Below are 16,849 nucleotides of genomic sequence, written 5' to 3' on the forward strand. Positions count from 1 at the left end.
TCGTTTATATGTCTTTGTGGTCAGGCTTTGGAGCGCGAGTCGGAATTGCTAGCATAGACTGGGTGTGAAAGGAACTTGTCAGTATTAATGAGCCTGGAATGGGCGTGGGCCGTTTGGCAGAGGCTGGCGTTGGAAAGCATGGTGTGGCGCGGATTGGCAGCTGGTGCGGGTTGGGAAGCTGGCGCAGATTGGGAAGCTGGCGCGGATTGGCAGCTGGCGCAGATTTGGGAAGCTGGCGCGGATTGGGAAGCCGGCGCGGATGGAGTGCTTGGTGGGACCGGTGTTAGCAAGGAGGGTGCGTGCGTATTTGGAAGTGACCAAGCTTGCTATTGCGGGCCCGGATTCTTTTCTCCACGTACGGCTTTGAAAAGGGAATCCTTTCCCTATTCGAAGTCCCCTCAATTATCACGCCTATATATATAAGAAGGGTGTTCTCCTTTTATCTTGCACATTTGTTCTTCCATACCTTCGCGTTAGCGGCATAGTGACAAGGAGAGTCAGCATTCCAGGTATGTCTTCCAATGCTTCTTCTCTAAATCTTTATATATTTTTGTATGCTAGTACGAAACCTCTTAGTTGTATATACGGTAATCTAACTGAACTATCAAACTGGTTCTAAGCTCATTTATGGTTCTATACATCTTCATTATCCATCACTTGCATATATAAAGGTTTAATAACTCAATTAGGTGAGTTCTATGATTCATTAGCTAAGTATTAAGGGTACTAGGAATTACTGGTTAATCATGTTTACTAGAACCCGCTTAATGTGTAGTCCATCATTAGATATCTTTTAAGCCGTAGTCCGATTTTATGTTTTTGGACCAAAAGAATTAACCCCAAGTCCAAACACGTGTGAGAGTTATGAAGCGTTTTTTTCCTAAATGCCTAAAGTGCCCTCGTACGATGATAACATTCTGGATCTAGTTCTTTCTTTCAATTTCTTCTCCGACGAAGAGCTTTGCCATGGCGATTAATGGAGAAAAGCCAAGGAAATCTAATTCTCTGCAAACCAAAATCAGTGACGATGATAATTGTTAATGTTTGTTTTCCTCATCTTTAATTTTATATTTTTAGGGTTTAATTGGCGGCTCCTCGTCGATTTCTTATTGATTGATTTTCCTGATTTTTCTTTTCATGACGCGAGAACTAGGTTTTTCATCATTTTTATAATCTGATAGTAACAAACATATGAAATGTGAAGAATATGAGTCCGTAGACAACTGATAGACGCATTTATGTGTCTAATATAGCTCATTTGTATATATTGTTAGTGCTCAATTTTGTACTTATTTGGTTATTTTATTTATTTGTAGGTGTTTTTAGAAGAATAAGGATTTGCGGCGAAATTGGCTGAAAATGCGGCGTTTGGACCTCCGTTGATAGAGTACCGGAAGCGCCCCAGAAGTGTACCGGAAGTACCCCAGAAATACCCCGGAGGAACCCCGGAAAAAGTGCGGAAAATGCCCCAGAGGACACTTGCTATACGGATCCTTGATTTTGGATAAGGGGTAACCTAATTACTAAGGGGTGACCCATTTCCAGGCAGCTGCTAAAGGGAGACCAGCCACAGATAAGGGGAGGTCAACTTCTCAAATTTAAAAGCAAATTTTGGCGGGAAAATGCATGCATCGTCTGGCAGATTTTGGTTCGATTATTGGAGGAGTTTTAATGCGATTAAACACCGGAAATCAGTTGGGATAATCCTGTTAGACCTAAACAGACCCTATGCAAGTGATTGGGCTGATCGAATTGGGCTGGAATGGCCGTGAGAAGCGATCAAAGTCCAAACAGAATATGTGTTCTCTGTGAAGTTTTCAAATATATTTAGAGATTCTGGGAGAGTTTTACGTTGAAGTAAAGTGTATCTAGTCTTGTTTAAGGATTAGGAGAATTTTGGAGCGTAAGAAATTGCCAGAAGACGCGTACAAAGCAACAGAAAAGAGATTTCTCTCTCAACTGCACGTGAAGAAAAAAGGGAGATAAACTCGGATTTAATCGAGTTATTTGGACCCTATTGGTATATAAAGGCTGGTGGGAAGTGAGAGAAAGTTTTATCAAGAGTTAGGGGTCGATTGGGAGGCCAGCAGAGAGGCGCAGGAGGAGTTGCAGGAATTGTACCTGCTGCTGCTGCTGCCATTAACAAAGCTCGAAGAACACGAAGAACACACCAGCATAGACAGTCGTTTATCAACAGTGTCAACGACTAGCATCCGAGGGTCTTAAAACAGCAGCGTCAACAGCAGCCGTGAGGTATCGTTTTTACAGCAGTGGTATTCTATCGTTTTTCTCTGGACGCTTAAAGAGGGTCGTAGTTTCACTGTATTATATTTTTCACTCTTTTAATCATATTTTGAGCATCAAGTATGTATTTTAAGAACATGATTATTATGAGTAGCTAAACCCCAATACTGGGATGATGGAGGAAGCTGTTTTTCAGCCATGTGGTTATTTAAATAATTCTTAATTCACTTTTTGCACCGATTTTAATTGATTTATGATTTCAATTAATTACTTGTGATTTTGTTTGATGGAACATGCTTAGTCCTAGGGATTCTTGATGTTCCATGCTTATCATATACAAGTAATATTTTATGGAATCTAATTTGGCAAAGATAGAGTTAATACTTGTTTTATTTTGAGCTATAATCGCCTAGAATTATTTTCTGAGCCACTTGAATATGAAACACATTGGAATCCTGAGTCCTGGTTCCTCTTGATCTTGTGACATATTGTGTATATATTTTTGTTTTAAAAATCTTTTCAAGTCCGAGCATCGAATCCGTATTTACCGCAATCGAATTACTACAATTAATGGCGCCGCCGACGCGGACTTGTATATAGATTTGTTTTTAGGTTTAATTTTTTTTATTTATTTATTATTATTTGTTCCTTTTTACGTTTCTTTTTGTGTCTTTGATTTACAGGTTCGAAGTGGAATACTAAGGACTTGGGAACAAAAAGCTTAAAGCTAAAAGCTAAAAGCTAAAACAGAAAAAAGACATAATTTTTTTTAGGATTTAATTTTATTTTTATTATTATTTTTATTTATTTTTGTATATAGCTTTTATATATTTTTTAGAATTTGTAAATAGGCTTTATTTTCATAATTTTGTAATTTTTGGACTTTTTATTTGGACTTTATTCTGGACTTTGGACATTATTTTTAAAAACCCTACGGAAGGGTTATAAATTAAAAAAAATTAAATACAAACTGTTTGCAGGGAAGGACGACGATTACTATATCGTCTCGGCCCCTCGGGTTCGCACACGGCATAGGAGTCGTGGCCCGAGTCGACAACAACGGTTCATCGCCCGTCTGGTACGGGAGGTAAGTCCAACTGAAACACCCGCGAATCTCCTGCAAGCGGGTTACTGTCTGCCTTAAGGTGATAATTGTTTGAGGACGAACCGGACTGTTTTTAATTTCCTAGTAAAGGGGCAAGGCCTGGCCAAATCAAGATAAGGACTCGGATTTCATCACCGTTTCCTTCTTGCCCGCCTTAGGAAAACGAAACCAAACGCGAACCTAAGCCTAAAATTTTGAATAGAACGAGACCAATAGGGTAACGAGCTTAATAGGAAACTCGTTCGAAAAATATTGGTTGCTCTTTAAGCACATTTCAAAGTTCATGATGGTTTCTGTGAGTTGAATGCGTGACTGCGCCGCCTTGTGATAGCGGTGAGGCCTTGGGTATCAAAGCTCCACTGAGCTTCCCTCGCCTCGATTCAACTTACATTAGCTCGTATTGATTCCAGAGGGGTGTGCTCAAATTGTAACGAATTCCTTTTCGAAGGAATAGAAGCTGGTCTAGAAAAACAATCTAAGTGGAGCCATCATGCTTTTTGTTTGCTAGAAATATTTAGGTTTGTTTTGGTGGAGTCGAGTCGGCCTTGTTTGTGATTGTGTAGATTCCCCTGCAATTAAGAATGTCGAACTGGTATGATAGAAGCCAATACAATGAATATCGACCTGAATTTGAATATGGACATCATCAGTATTATGACCATAGTGAGAATAGTGGTTGGGGACGCCAACCTTTTCAAGGTTATGGTTCATACCATGGTGATCCCAATTACTATCCGCACGCGCATCAGTCATACGAGCAAGAAGATTATAGTACTAGTTCTTCGTCTCTAGAGGATACAATCAAACTATTGAAAAGTAGTCCTTATTATGATCCTTCAGTTCCTATTCCTTCTCTAGAAGAGACTCTTAGGAATTTAGCTGAGTCATCACGTCAGTTAGCTGAATCGACGTATAAATTAGATGAGGTGAATAACGTAGATATGGACGAAAGAACTGCAACAACAACTGAATCTGTAGAAGATATCCTCAATAGATTAACTCAAAACTTAGATCCTACACTAAGGGAGCTTTCTTTGGAAGAGACCCTTGAGAGGATAGCTGAGTCGACACGTAGACTTGAGTTAGAGACGAACGAAAGTATTGCTCGAAATAACTTGAATTGCCAATATAGTGTATCCAATAATACCCTTGAGAATGAAGATACTTTTTCACATAATCAAGATAACGAGGTTATAATTGGTAACACTACTTATTTAGATAAGGTTCAATCATCTTCGTACTATTATGATGATGAGGATAGTAGTGATGAAGAATCTGAAATATGTAGGCATAGTAATCAGGAATCTAGTAATCCAATTGAGCTTTATAATGATTATATTATTTCTAGTTCAAATCCAAATAATTATTATGATTATTCACCTATTCAAAAGGACGAGGATTTGATTAGGGATTCCACCGTTTTAGACGATGTAGTATGTCCTGTTTACGAATCCGATAAAGGTTTAGAGGAACCGGTTTATCTTGAGACTACTGTTTTCGAGTCGAACGATTTAGAAACTGTAATCGATGATGGTTTCGAGGAACGGTTTTACCCTGAGAATACTGTTTCAGAGTCGTACGATTTAGAAACAATAGTCTTAGATGAACTCGTAGAGATTAATGAGGATACACTGCAATATTACAACTTAGAAGAATCAATTGCCCATTTTCAGGAATCTGATGACCTAGAAATTAGGGAGATTGTGGCTAGTCTAACTAGAAACACTGAAAACTCTAAGTTTGGGGGTGATTATCACTTTCCTAGTGCTTTACCTTTAACTCTCAGAAAGTCGCCTCACATAGGACTTGATATCCATGCCTCAACCATCTTACAAGATTATCTTCATACTAGGTTTCCCGAACCTAATGATGTCATGAAAAAAGTTCAGTCGTTAGAAACCCATCCTCTGGTTGATGTGGTTTGCCCAGGCTATGATCCCCAGATTGACTTTGTTTTCCCACCAAATAGTTTTCTTCCAACTGTGGGAACGTTTAGATTTCAAATGTGTCACTTATTAAGTTCTAAGACTAAGCCTAAGTACTTTAGGAAATTAGAATCGACACATTTGCTTCAGAATGACCACTACTCTGACTGTGGTCAACTATGTAAGTCATACCTAATTGACTTAGAGGATCCTAAATTATTTAGGTTATTTTGTGATTCCAGATTCTTATCTGAGTTTTTCCAGACTCTAGGACCTAATAATTTGAATCCTACCTATGAGGAAATGCATCCGAGGAAAATAGTCTATTTAGACCCCTTCATAGAACCTGAACCTGAACCGCAATTAGCGATAGTTATCCAGAAACTAGGTAAGGGCATGCTAGTCTTGTACATTTTCTTGGTTCACTGCAGTTTCCTTTTGTCAGCTCTTTTTGGTTTTAAAGACCCACAGTTATTCCGGCTATTGTTATACGGTTCGAGTTGACTAAACCTTTTCTATGTCTGGCTGAAGACTTTAAACTTAGCACTTCTTGGGAGGTAACCCAAACTCATGCAACCAGGTAATATCTTTCCTTAACTCTTTTTCTTCGAATGGTAATAGTTTCTCCTTGTTCATGTTTTTAATTTTATCTTTAGAACATTGAGGACAATGTTAGGTTTAAGTTTGGGGGTATGGGAGAAACTTTTTAGTTGCAATAAATAAACTCCAGAGCCTAGAAATTTATGCCTATTGAGGATTGCACTAACTAATCTAAGTGGATGGAAGCATTTTGATTGTAGGAGTTTGAGGAACCAATCTGATTAGATGGAAACATCTAAAGAGTCTATTCATAAAAGCACAGAGCTCAGGTGTTAGAAATAACATGATAGTTTCACCATATCTCGTTGAGTCCTTTTCACTTCTATTTTTTTTATTTTGTTTTTAAACTATGTTTCTCTAAGTAATAGGTGGGGCCCACGATTCAAGTTGTTACCAATGCTAGGGTGAATTAGAGTGATTGAGATACCTTCAGCCAAAAAAAAAAAAAAAAAAAAAAAAAAAAAAAAAAAAAAAAAAAAAAAAGAAAGTTGAAAAAGAAAAAGAAAGATGAAAAAAATGGTAGTTACCAAAAAAAAAAAAAAGAAAAAAAAAAAAAAAAAAAAAAAAAAAAGAAAGAAAGAAATTGAGACCAGACCATTTGACCAAAAGGAATAAATTCAATAAAGTCGACCACTGGTACCCTTGTATATGCCAGTTGTGTTGACCTAGAGTTAGGTTATCGACCACTGGTACCCTTGTATATGCCAGTGTGTTGATATTAGTCAGACTGGTATCTCAATCCATTAGGATAGGTTCATTTTGGCGGAGGCCTTCAGACAGATATGGGAAACGTCGTTCACTTAGTAAACATCAAAACCATCTATGTTTTTCTATATCCATCTTCTTGATCTATCCATGTGATTAGTTTTGACTCCGAATATGATGTCCATAGTGCAACTATCTGAGTAGAGATCTGTCACTTTATATGAATTTTAGTATGCTTGAGTGCAAACTCGTGTACAGCAATTGGAATTTCGCATCAGGGTACTTCTTCCTGTAGTCAATAAGTATGCCAACCAAGGAGATTCTTTAGTGCCTTCCAAGGTTCTGCGTAGATAGCTAAGGTCTGGAGTACAGGTTTTGTGGGTATATCTCTGGTAAGCCCTCCCGAGACTATAACTCGGCCACTAGGGCCACCTAGGGGTTTAAAGGCTTATTGCATACGCTAAATGCAATCGACGATGCCTGCGACAGTGAGTTAGGATTTTATTTTGTAGTTTTGATTTGCTCGGGACTAGCAAATAATAAGTTTGGGGGTATTTGATAGACGCATTTATGTGTCTAATATAGCTCATTTGTATATATTGTTAGTGCTCAATTTTGTACTTATTTGGTTATTTTATTTATTTGTAGGTGTTTTTAGAAGAATAAGGATTTGCGGCGAAATTGGCTGAAAATGCGGCGTTTGGACCTCCGTTGATAGAGTACCGGAAGCGCCCCAGAAGTGTACCGGAAGTACCCCGGAGGAACCCCGGAAAAAGTGCGGAAAATGCCCCAGAGGACACTTGCTATACGGATCCTTGATTTTGGATAAGGGGTAACCTAATTACTAAGGGGTGACCCATTTCCAGGCAGCTGCTAAAGGGAGACCAGCCACAGATAAGGGGAGGTCAACTTCTCAAATTTAAAAGCAAATTTTGGCGGGAAAATGCATGCATCGTCTGGCAGATTTTGGTTCGATTATTGGAGGAGTTTTAATGCGATTAAACACCGGAAATCAGTTGGGATAATCCTGTTAGACCTAAACAGACCCTATGCAAGTGATTGGGATGATCGAATTGGGCTGGAATGGCCGTGAGAAGCGATCAAAGTCCAAACAGAATATGTGTTCTCTGTGAAGTTTTCAAATATATTTAGAGATTCTGGGAGAGTTTTACGTTGAAGTAAAGTGTATCTAGTCTTGTTTAAGGATTAGGAGAATTTTGGAGCGTAAGAAATTGCCAGAAGACGCGTACAAAGCAACAGAAAAGAGATTTCTCTCTCAACTGCACGTGAAGAAAAAAGGGAGATAAACTCGGATTTAATCGAGTTATTTGGACCCTATTGGTATATAAAGGCTGGTGGGAAGTGAGAGAAAGTTTTATCAAGAGTTAGGGGTCGATTGGGAGGCCAGCAGAGAGGCGCATGAGGAGTTGCAGGAATTGTACCTGCTGCTGCTGCTGCCATTAACAAAGCTCGAAGAACACGAAGAACACACCAGCATAGACAGTCGTTTATCAACAGTGTCAACGACTAGCATCCGAGGGTCTTAAAACAGCAGCGTCAACAGCAGCCGTGAGGTATCGTTTTTACAGCAGTGGTATTCTATCGTTTTTCTCTGGACGCTTAAAGAGGGTCGTAGTTTCACTGTATTATATTTTTCACTCTTTTAATCATATTTTGAGCATCAAGTATGTATTTTAAGAACATGATTATTATGAGTAGCTAAACCCCAATACTGGGATGATGGAGGAAGCTGTTTTTCAGCCATGTGGTTATTTAAATAATTCTTAATTCACTTTTTGCACCGATTTTAATTGATTTATGATTTCAATTAATTACTTGTGATTTTGTTTGATGGAACATGCTTAGTCCTAGGGATTCTTGATGTTCCATGCTTATCATATACAAGTAATATTTTATGGAATCTAATTTGGCAAAGATAGAGTTAATACTTGTTTTATTTTGAGCTATAATCGCCTAGAATTATTTTCTGAGCCACTTGAATATGAAACACATTGGAATCCTGAGTCCTGGTTCCTCTTGATCTTGTGACATATTGTGTATATATTTTTGTTTTAAAAATCTTTTCAAGTCCGAGCATCGAATCCGTATTTACCGCAATCGAATTACTACAATTAACAACTAATTAGCCATGGATTAGTAAGGGATTTAGAATTGGGTAAAATTGTTCAGGTACTATTATTAATTGTTGATTTGATTGAATATTCAGAATTTAGTTCGTTATAAATTGGGTTGAACTGATTTTGGTTTAAGATCTTTAAGTTTTATAGATGTTTATGTTGTTTTTGTATTCTTAGATGTAAGTAACATTTTTAGTGTCAATACGTGTGAAATCAAGTTGTTACACCATGCATGTGTAAAATGAAGAAGTTTCTCAAGGTATATACTATATGATGTTATTGAATTATTTTTTTTCTTTATTTGTATGTTGAACCTACTGTGTGTGTGAAGTGATTTTTTGCTAATTATGCGAGTTGAGACCAATGGTTAATTAAGATATATCGTTATGTACTAGGCTTTGATTCAGTACATATTAATATGTCCTAGGTTTTCACTAGATCTAACATGTAGATTTGTATTGCAATTTTTTGTACTTCATTTATCATTCAATGGTTGTTGTGGTTATAAGATTTAACTGTTTGTCGAGCAAGTAACATGGATACATACATTGTCCTAACTTTGCAACCTCGGGAAAGGAAAAGCATTGTTGCTGCAGGTACCTTCGAAGCGATCTATTATTATGTGGTGTTTTTTTTTATTTGACGTAATTCTGGATTCTGTGTGAGAAAGTAAAACATCTAAATGAAGTTGCACTATGTACTTTGAGGCAGTAATATGACGCGTATATAAATATGAATAGGAATTCAACACATTTTTCTTTCATGATTTATCTTATATAAAACACTCCATAGTAAATTTATAATTCACCAATCTGATGAAAAATGGTATTGAGGTTGGATTCACTTTTCCTATTTGGAGGCCATGGGTAACATTTACATTTGACGATGCAGGGAAATGATCTAACTCGGTACATATTAATATGTCCTAGGTTTTCACTCAGTACATATTTATATGTACTAGCTCTAACATGTAGACTTGTGCTAGAGTTTGCAATTCTTTTTACTTAATTTATCATTCAATGGTTGTTGTGATTATACATATGCTGAGAAGGTAACAGGGATATGTGATTGTTGTTGCCCCGAATTTGCAAACTTGGGAAAAGAAAAACAGTGTTGCTGCTGGTACCTTCTCAGCATTCAATCATTTTGTGCTCTTTTTTTCATTTGACATAATTCTGGATTCTGTGTGAGAATGTAAAACATCTAAACGAAGATGAACTATGTACTTTGATGCAATAATATTAAGGGAATATAGTATAAATATGGATAGGAAATTTATATACCCCTTGCAGTGTTCCCCTGGAACCGGTGTTTGACTGATAAATTGTGCCAGAAGTTGTTTACAATGTGGTGAAGGACCAGGAACATTGTGGGGAGATTACATATTAACATGTACTAATTCATTTGTGTCTGTCTATGTGAATTCTTAATGCATTTTTTTCCGAATCCTGATGTTTATTGGCTAGATTAATAAGCAAACATTTGTTTACATGATGAGATGTATATCACTTTGGATTTTAATTTGTAATTTTTTGAGTCGGCTTGGATTTTAATTTGTTACTTTTTGTGTTTGTTTTAATAATTGGCAGCTATGTTGGATGAATTGCAAGAGCATGTTGAATTCATTGACATGGAAAATGGTAAGTTGATATCTTATTAATTTGGGATTTTTTTTTAATTATATAATGTAATTAGTTTGTATGTGTGTCACAGATTTTCATACAATTGGTGGTTTAGTCCCCCTTTTTGAACACCTGAAGAATTCGAGTGCAGGCATCCGAGCAAAGGCTGCCAAGGTTGTAAGTATTATAGTTCAAAATAATCCTAAGAGTCAGCAACTTCCAATTTCCGCAAACAGTCTAGAACATCTCAATATGTACTAGGTTTTCACTTAATATATATCAATATGTACTAGGTTTTCACTTAATATATATCAATATGTACTAGGTTTTTACTCAGTGCATATTAAAATGTACTAATTCAGTTATGTCTATTTCTTACTGTGTTTTTATTCTAATCTTGATGTTGTTTGAAGGAGTGTGCTAGATTCTTTGGGTGTTCTGTATTTTTAGCGTTCTCTGGTCCTTAATGGTTAAGTCATTGACTCTTGATAGTTTTTATTACGTCTTTGACAGATGACAGTTTTGAGGAAGGGGATGTATGAAATATAACAAGCTATGGTGATGTTTGAGAAGAAGCTTAAATTCAAAAAACAAACAACAACAACGGTTATGACCGCTGGAGATGCAGCTACAAGTCATTGAGGTTGTAGACATCAAGGATGAGAGAGAGATTGGAGGAAATATCTCATCAACTTGATGAGTTGTTGAGCTATGTTTTTTTGGCAGAATTTTCTTTGCGGCCAGGTTTTACATTACAACAAGATATGTAATGCCACTATTTAAGGATTCATACTTTTTAACACCACTTTACTTTTCAATGCCACTATACATTACAAAAAAAAAATTGAGTTTGTGCATCAGGTTTTACAGTAGATGATGTACTGCCTGTATTCAAGGTTTCCAATATTTTTTTGTTAACCTTTTCCTAGCCCTGCCTTTGTAATAGGATTTATGAGTCCTGTACTTTGGAAGATTATTGTATATACTTTGTTTATCAAAATAAAAAGATTTTATTGGGAAATATGAGTTGAACTCACAGTATACAAATGATATGCTATGGAAAAACTACAGTATATAAATGATGTATCCGGAGAAACCACAGTATATAAAACAATGTACTCAGGAGGGGAACTTGCATTAAGTAAACTTTGTACACTGAAACAAAAGGAGAAGTTGAAACAAGCGGAGTTATGCCTTGTTGTAATACAATAAGTGACAATCAACGCCTTCAATTCCGAACTTTACAGTCTTTTTAGCACCCGTTTTCTATGCAACACATTCATAATCTCAAGCTTCTGCTGACTTGATAAATTCTAGATATTTATACACCGCCACATGTGCACATCGCTGCAACTAATAAGTTTTTCCATAAAAGCTTAATGTTAAAACCAATTTTTGCAACAAATATTTATTAAAAGGGAAATAAAATCACCTAGTTTTTCACGATATAAGAAAATATGTACTGGCAGTTGACACTGTCAAAAACCACCAAGTTTATCACAATACAACCAGATATGTATTGTAGTTTTTACCAGTATAATCGAATATGTACTGGCGACAGTTGACATTGTCAAAAACTACCCCGTTTTTCAAGCATTATACATCAATATTTCTTATCAGAAACATGCTGGTTTTACATGTTATTTTCCTCTTGCAAGGTAGCACATGTTGATATGACCTAATACAAGTGCAAGTTTTCTACAGTACTAGTCAAGATAAGGAGAAAAGAAATAAGGCTAGTTCTGCAGTACAAAAGAAATAAGGTTCACTGGTTTCACATGATACATATCAGTAACTAATGCTTTTACACAGTACATATCCGTATCTATTACAGTACATATTAATATGGTATATCAATTAATAACCTAGTACATGTCAATATGTACTGTAGTATCATATTCAAGCATAAACTAGGGTTAAGGGTCTATGCGACATATAATTATATGTACTGCATCAACGAATCACTTTTGGATAAAGTACATATTGATATATAGTGATGCTTGTGGGGAGCATAAAGATATTTAGTACAACAAAGCATATTGATATGCACTGATGCTTACGGAGAACTAAAAAAGAGTTTTACATAGTACAATAGAACGTATTGATATGTACAGATGCATACACACAACAACAAGGAAAACAATACATATTCATATGTACAAAGTAACACAGTACAACATTACATATTTATATGTATTAATGCTTATAGAGAGCATAAAGAGGGTTTCACATAATACAACAACACATATTCATATGTACAAAGTAACACAGTACAACAATACATATTGATATGTATTGATGCTTATAGAGAGCGTAAAGAGGGTTTACATAATACAAAAATATATATTCATATGTATTGCATCGTACACGCAACAATAATCCAATTATTCAACATTACATATTAATAAGTACTACCAATATGTAATATGTACTATTAGATCATGCACATAACACTAATCTAACTATCGAACATTACATCTTGATATGTATTGTTTCTTTTAGAAGCGAAATTAGAAGTGAATTTTAGATTTGTACCTTCTTTTGGTAAAAATGCTTTCTTCCATTTTGTTGATGAAGGAGTAACAATGTTTTCTCTGTATTTGTTGTTGATGGTGGAGGAGTAACAATGTTTCTCTTCCTTTTTGTTGTTGGTGAAGGAGTAACAAGAAAACGAATAACAAAATCAGATCCAAAACGATTTTCCATCAAAAATATAGGAAAATCTTGTTTGATTTCACCGAATCTAGGGTTTTCCCATTGATTTTCTTCTGCTTTGATGATGAATTATTTGGGTTTTGTGACCTAGATTTTCAGATAAAACTCAAAATCGTGTCCTAGATTTTAAGTTTTTACTAAAATAAAGAAGATGAAATTGAAATCAGGAAAAATAAAGAAACTGGAACTCAAAATCGTACTATAGATCTTCAGATTTGAGTGAATACAAAAGAAGATAAAACTGATTTCTACCGCTGGACTGTAGAAGATGATTAAAGTTTTACACGGACTCTTCTCATGGGTAGCTTTGTAATTTTACGTTTTTTGAAACTTTGTTGGACCAGCCAGCAAATGTTTTATCCTGCTGGACTACAGATTAACCCGGGTCGGGTTTTCTGGACTAAACAGGAAATTCCTCTTAAGGGTATCTATATCTTTGTTGAAGAAACCAAAGTAATTCGGACCATATAAGGTGTCCAAACCATCAAGATAAGAATACTAGTCTTAAGCCCAAAACCACTAATCCGACCCATTAATCTAAGGCCTGGTCCATTTTGGTCAGCTGACGGTCATTAACGGTGAATCTAACAGTCAACGTCAGTCAAAGGACAAAGTCTAGGGTCAATGGTCAAACAATTCCACTTAAACAATCATCTATCCTTCATTCCTATAACTCAAGCAATTCCACTTAAACAACATTGCAATACTGCCACCAACTCAGACCACAACTCTTACTTGCACCACAGTTCAGTTAGAATCAACATCTAGCATTCATGCCTCTTGCAACTCAATCCAACATCTCCCATTCACCTACCACAGACCAAACAGCATCCTCTTATCCACCTCCACTTCTCTTTCAGTTCACAAAAACCTTCCAATACTAACTAGCATCACCAGTGAACTTCCACTACATCTTCACTATCACTTCTTCCACGTAACTACTTCCTCCTCAATACTCTCAATTCATCTACATCTGAAATCTCAACACCACAAACAAACATCTGAAAGAACTTCAATCCAAACACACCTTCAATTCAAAATACATACAACACCTCCAACTATCATTGCACAAACCACCATTCTCAATATCTCAATCTTGAACAACACAAAACTAATTAATCAATCCCCTCTTCCTGAATTCAGTTCATCTAATTCTTATCAAAGCTATATCCACACATATTAATTACACCACAGTTAACTCAAACTCTCCTCATCTTCATAATTCAACACACAAACCCAACAATTAACTGAAGGCTGTACCAATTTACTTACGTAAACATTTACCTTCAATAATCCCATTCCAGCGAGTTGACATCAGCTCATCTTCTTGTGTGACTCGATTCTTCAAACTCCGACTCCTTGGATACAATTAGCTGCATAACCGTAACCAATTTCTTCTCCGAATCTTCTCTAAACATTCTATGAAACCCTAACCTTTCAATTTTTTAAATTAAACTTCGTCTCTGTAATCAATCCCTAAATTGAATACCCAATTCTTCTTCTTTGTTCTCAATACACAAAACCCATCTCTAAACACTTCCTTAGAACATCAATTGCATCTATCGAATCTTCACTGAGTTTCCTTTATGAAACCCTAACTCTTGCTTCAAACATCAACAAACTTACAACTTCAATCAATCATCAACCCTCTAATTATCCATCCATCAGTACCTCAAAACACCGATTCAATTCAATAACCCTAACTTCGATTTCTCATTCTTCCTTCGAGTTTGAATCATCAACAGAAACACCACCATCCCTAACAGCTAACCCGTGATCTTCTCCACCTCCTACCAACCATCAAACCTTCGTTTGATCTCTCACACGCACGCAGAAGAAGAAAAACAGGGGAAGAGAGGAAGCAGAAGAAGAAAGAGAAGAATGAAGAAGAAAAAGAATAAAGATCGAGTTTATCTTCTCGATCCGAAGATAACACCAAGGTTGGTTAATGGGACACTCCTCAAAAGGATAAGGGGCAACCAAGACGGTTGTATACAAAATGACTATTTTGCCCATATGACTAATCTGATAAAATCTTTTTCGTTCGATATCCGAATGACACGTGCGAGTAGTCCATCCCTCATAACTTTCGAGATCTATCTAACGGTACTAGTTTTGTATCTAGTGCATTGTTAGATTAATTTATAATAATGAACGTTCGAGTTACACTAACCGAATAATTAGCGGCTAAGACATCTCCTGACTAGTCTAATAGCGTTGACGAGCTTGAGGGTCCTTACAGTTGAGGTTAGACTCAAGTTTGCAGATGTGATCGAAGGGCTTTGATGGAGTTCAGGTAAATAAGAAGGAATAGATTGATAGTGGTACATCGGAACTAAAGATCAATGTTCTGAAAACCGGCCTGAACATCAAACTGGAAAAGTTACCGGGTCAGGGTCAAATGGTTTAACCAGTGGTTCAACTCGGATTCACTGGGTCACATATGCACATGCTGTTGTTCATGCTTTGTTGTTTAAATCAATTATATACAATTTATATGCCTAATTAGCACAAAAGAACAATGGGTCAGTGGTTATGGTTAACTTGAAGGAGTAATAGGTCACCGGATCCACTCTCGCTACTCATGCAAAATATTTTTCTCCCTAAGAAACAAATCAACCCATTTAACAACCGTACTGAATCGGCTGGATTAGGATCAACCCGGCCGAGTCACCCGATTTTCACAAAAGACAACGGTTTCTTGTATATTTACTGGGTCAACGATGGACCAACCCAGAAAAGTGATTGGGTCACCGGTTTATTGGGCTGACCGGCCGGTTTTCAGAACACTGCTAAAGATTTTGTTTGCATCATTAGTAAATATGCCACAATATTGGACCAGATTGCTACGAGAACCCTCATTTGTCCCTCATTCAATTCTGCCATTCAGCCAACCAAAACAGTATGCAGGCCAAGTCTTCCGGATGGTCAATGATTAAAGTCAACGACCAAGCATTGGTCAAAGTCAACGACTGGTCAACAGTCAAAATCAACATTCAGTCAATAGTCAAAGCCAACGATCTATCGACAGTTAAAGTCAACCGTCGGTCAACTGTCGAAGCCGAGTTGCTACCCGTGCTGCCGTGCAGTTTCCAGCCAATTTGTCACCCTTGTTGCCATTCAGTTTCCAACCAAAGTGCCAGTCGCACTGTAACCGATTTCCACCCAAGTTTTCAGTCGCGCTGCAAACCAGTTCCTATCCGTGTTGCCGGCGGTGCGGCCAACTAATTTCCACCCATGTTGTCAGCGGTGATGCCAACCAGTTTCCAGCCAAGGTGCCAGTCGCACGAACTAGTTTCCATCCTTCTTGACATTCATGCTGTCAGCCAGCCTCCATCCATGTTGTCATCCATCCGGTCTCTATTCAATGCAGTCTGCTAGTCAAAGCTCGATAGTTACAATCAACGGCGAATGTCAACCCTGCCAGTCAAAGTCAAGGTCATTGGTCAAACCCGCAAGCCCATGTCAATTTGGCCAGTCAAAGTCAAGGTCGTTGGTCAAACCTTCAAGCCCATGTCAATTTGGCCCGTTTCCGCAGATCCAGTACAAAAACCGTGGAAGAAGATTCCGAAAGTTTCTGGAGGACTTGCTGACCAAGTTGCTGGAGGGAAGTTCTGAAATGTTCCATATGACTTGCTGGCCAAGTTAGTTACGCATGAAGTTTATCTCGAAATTAGGGTTAAACCCAGATATTCAACTGTATAAATAAAAGGGAATTATAACCCTAAAGGGACACGCAAAAATACACCAGCATACCCTAAAAGGGATCAGAAAATCATTGTAATTTATACATCA

The sequence above is a fragment of the Papaver somniferum genome, chromosome 11, assembly GCF_003573695.1.
Source record: "Papaver somniferum cultivar HN1 chromosome 11, ASM357369v1, whole genome shotgun sequence".
In the NCBI taxonomy this organism is placed as follows: domain Eukaryota; kingdom Viridiplantae; phylum Streptophyta; class Magnoliopsida; order Ranunculales; family Papaveraceae; genus Papaver; species Papaver somniferum.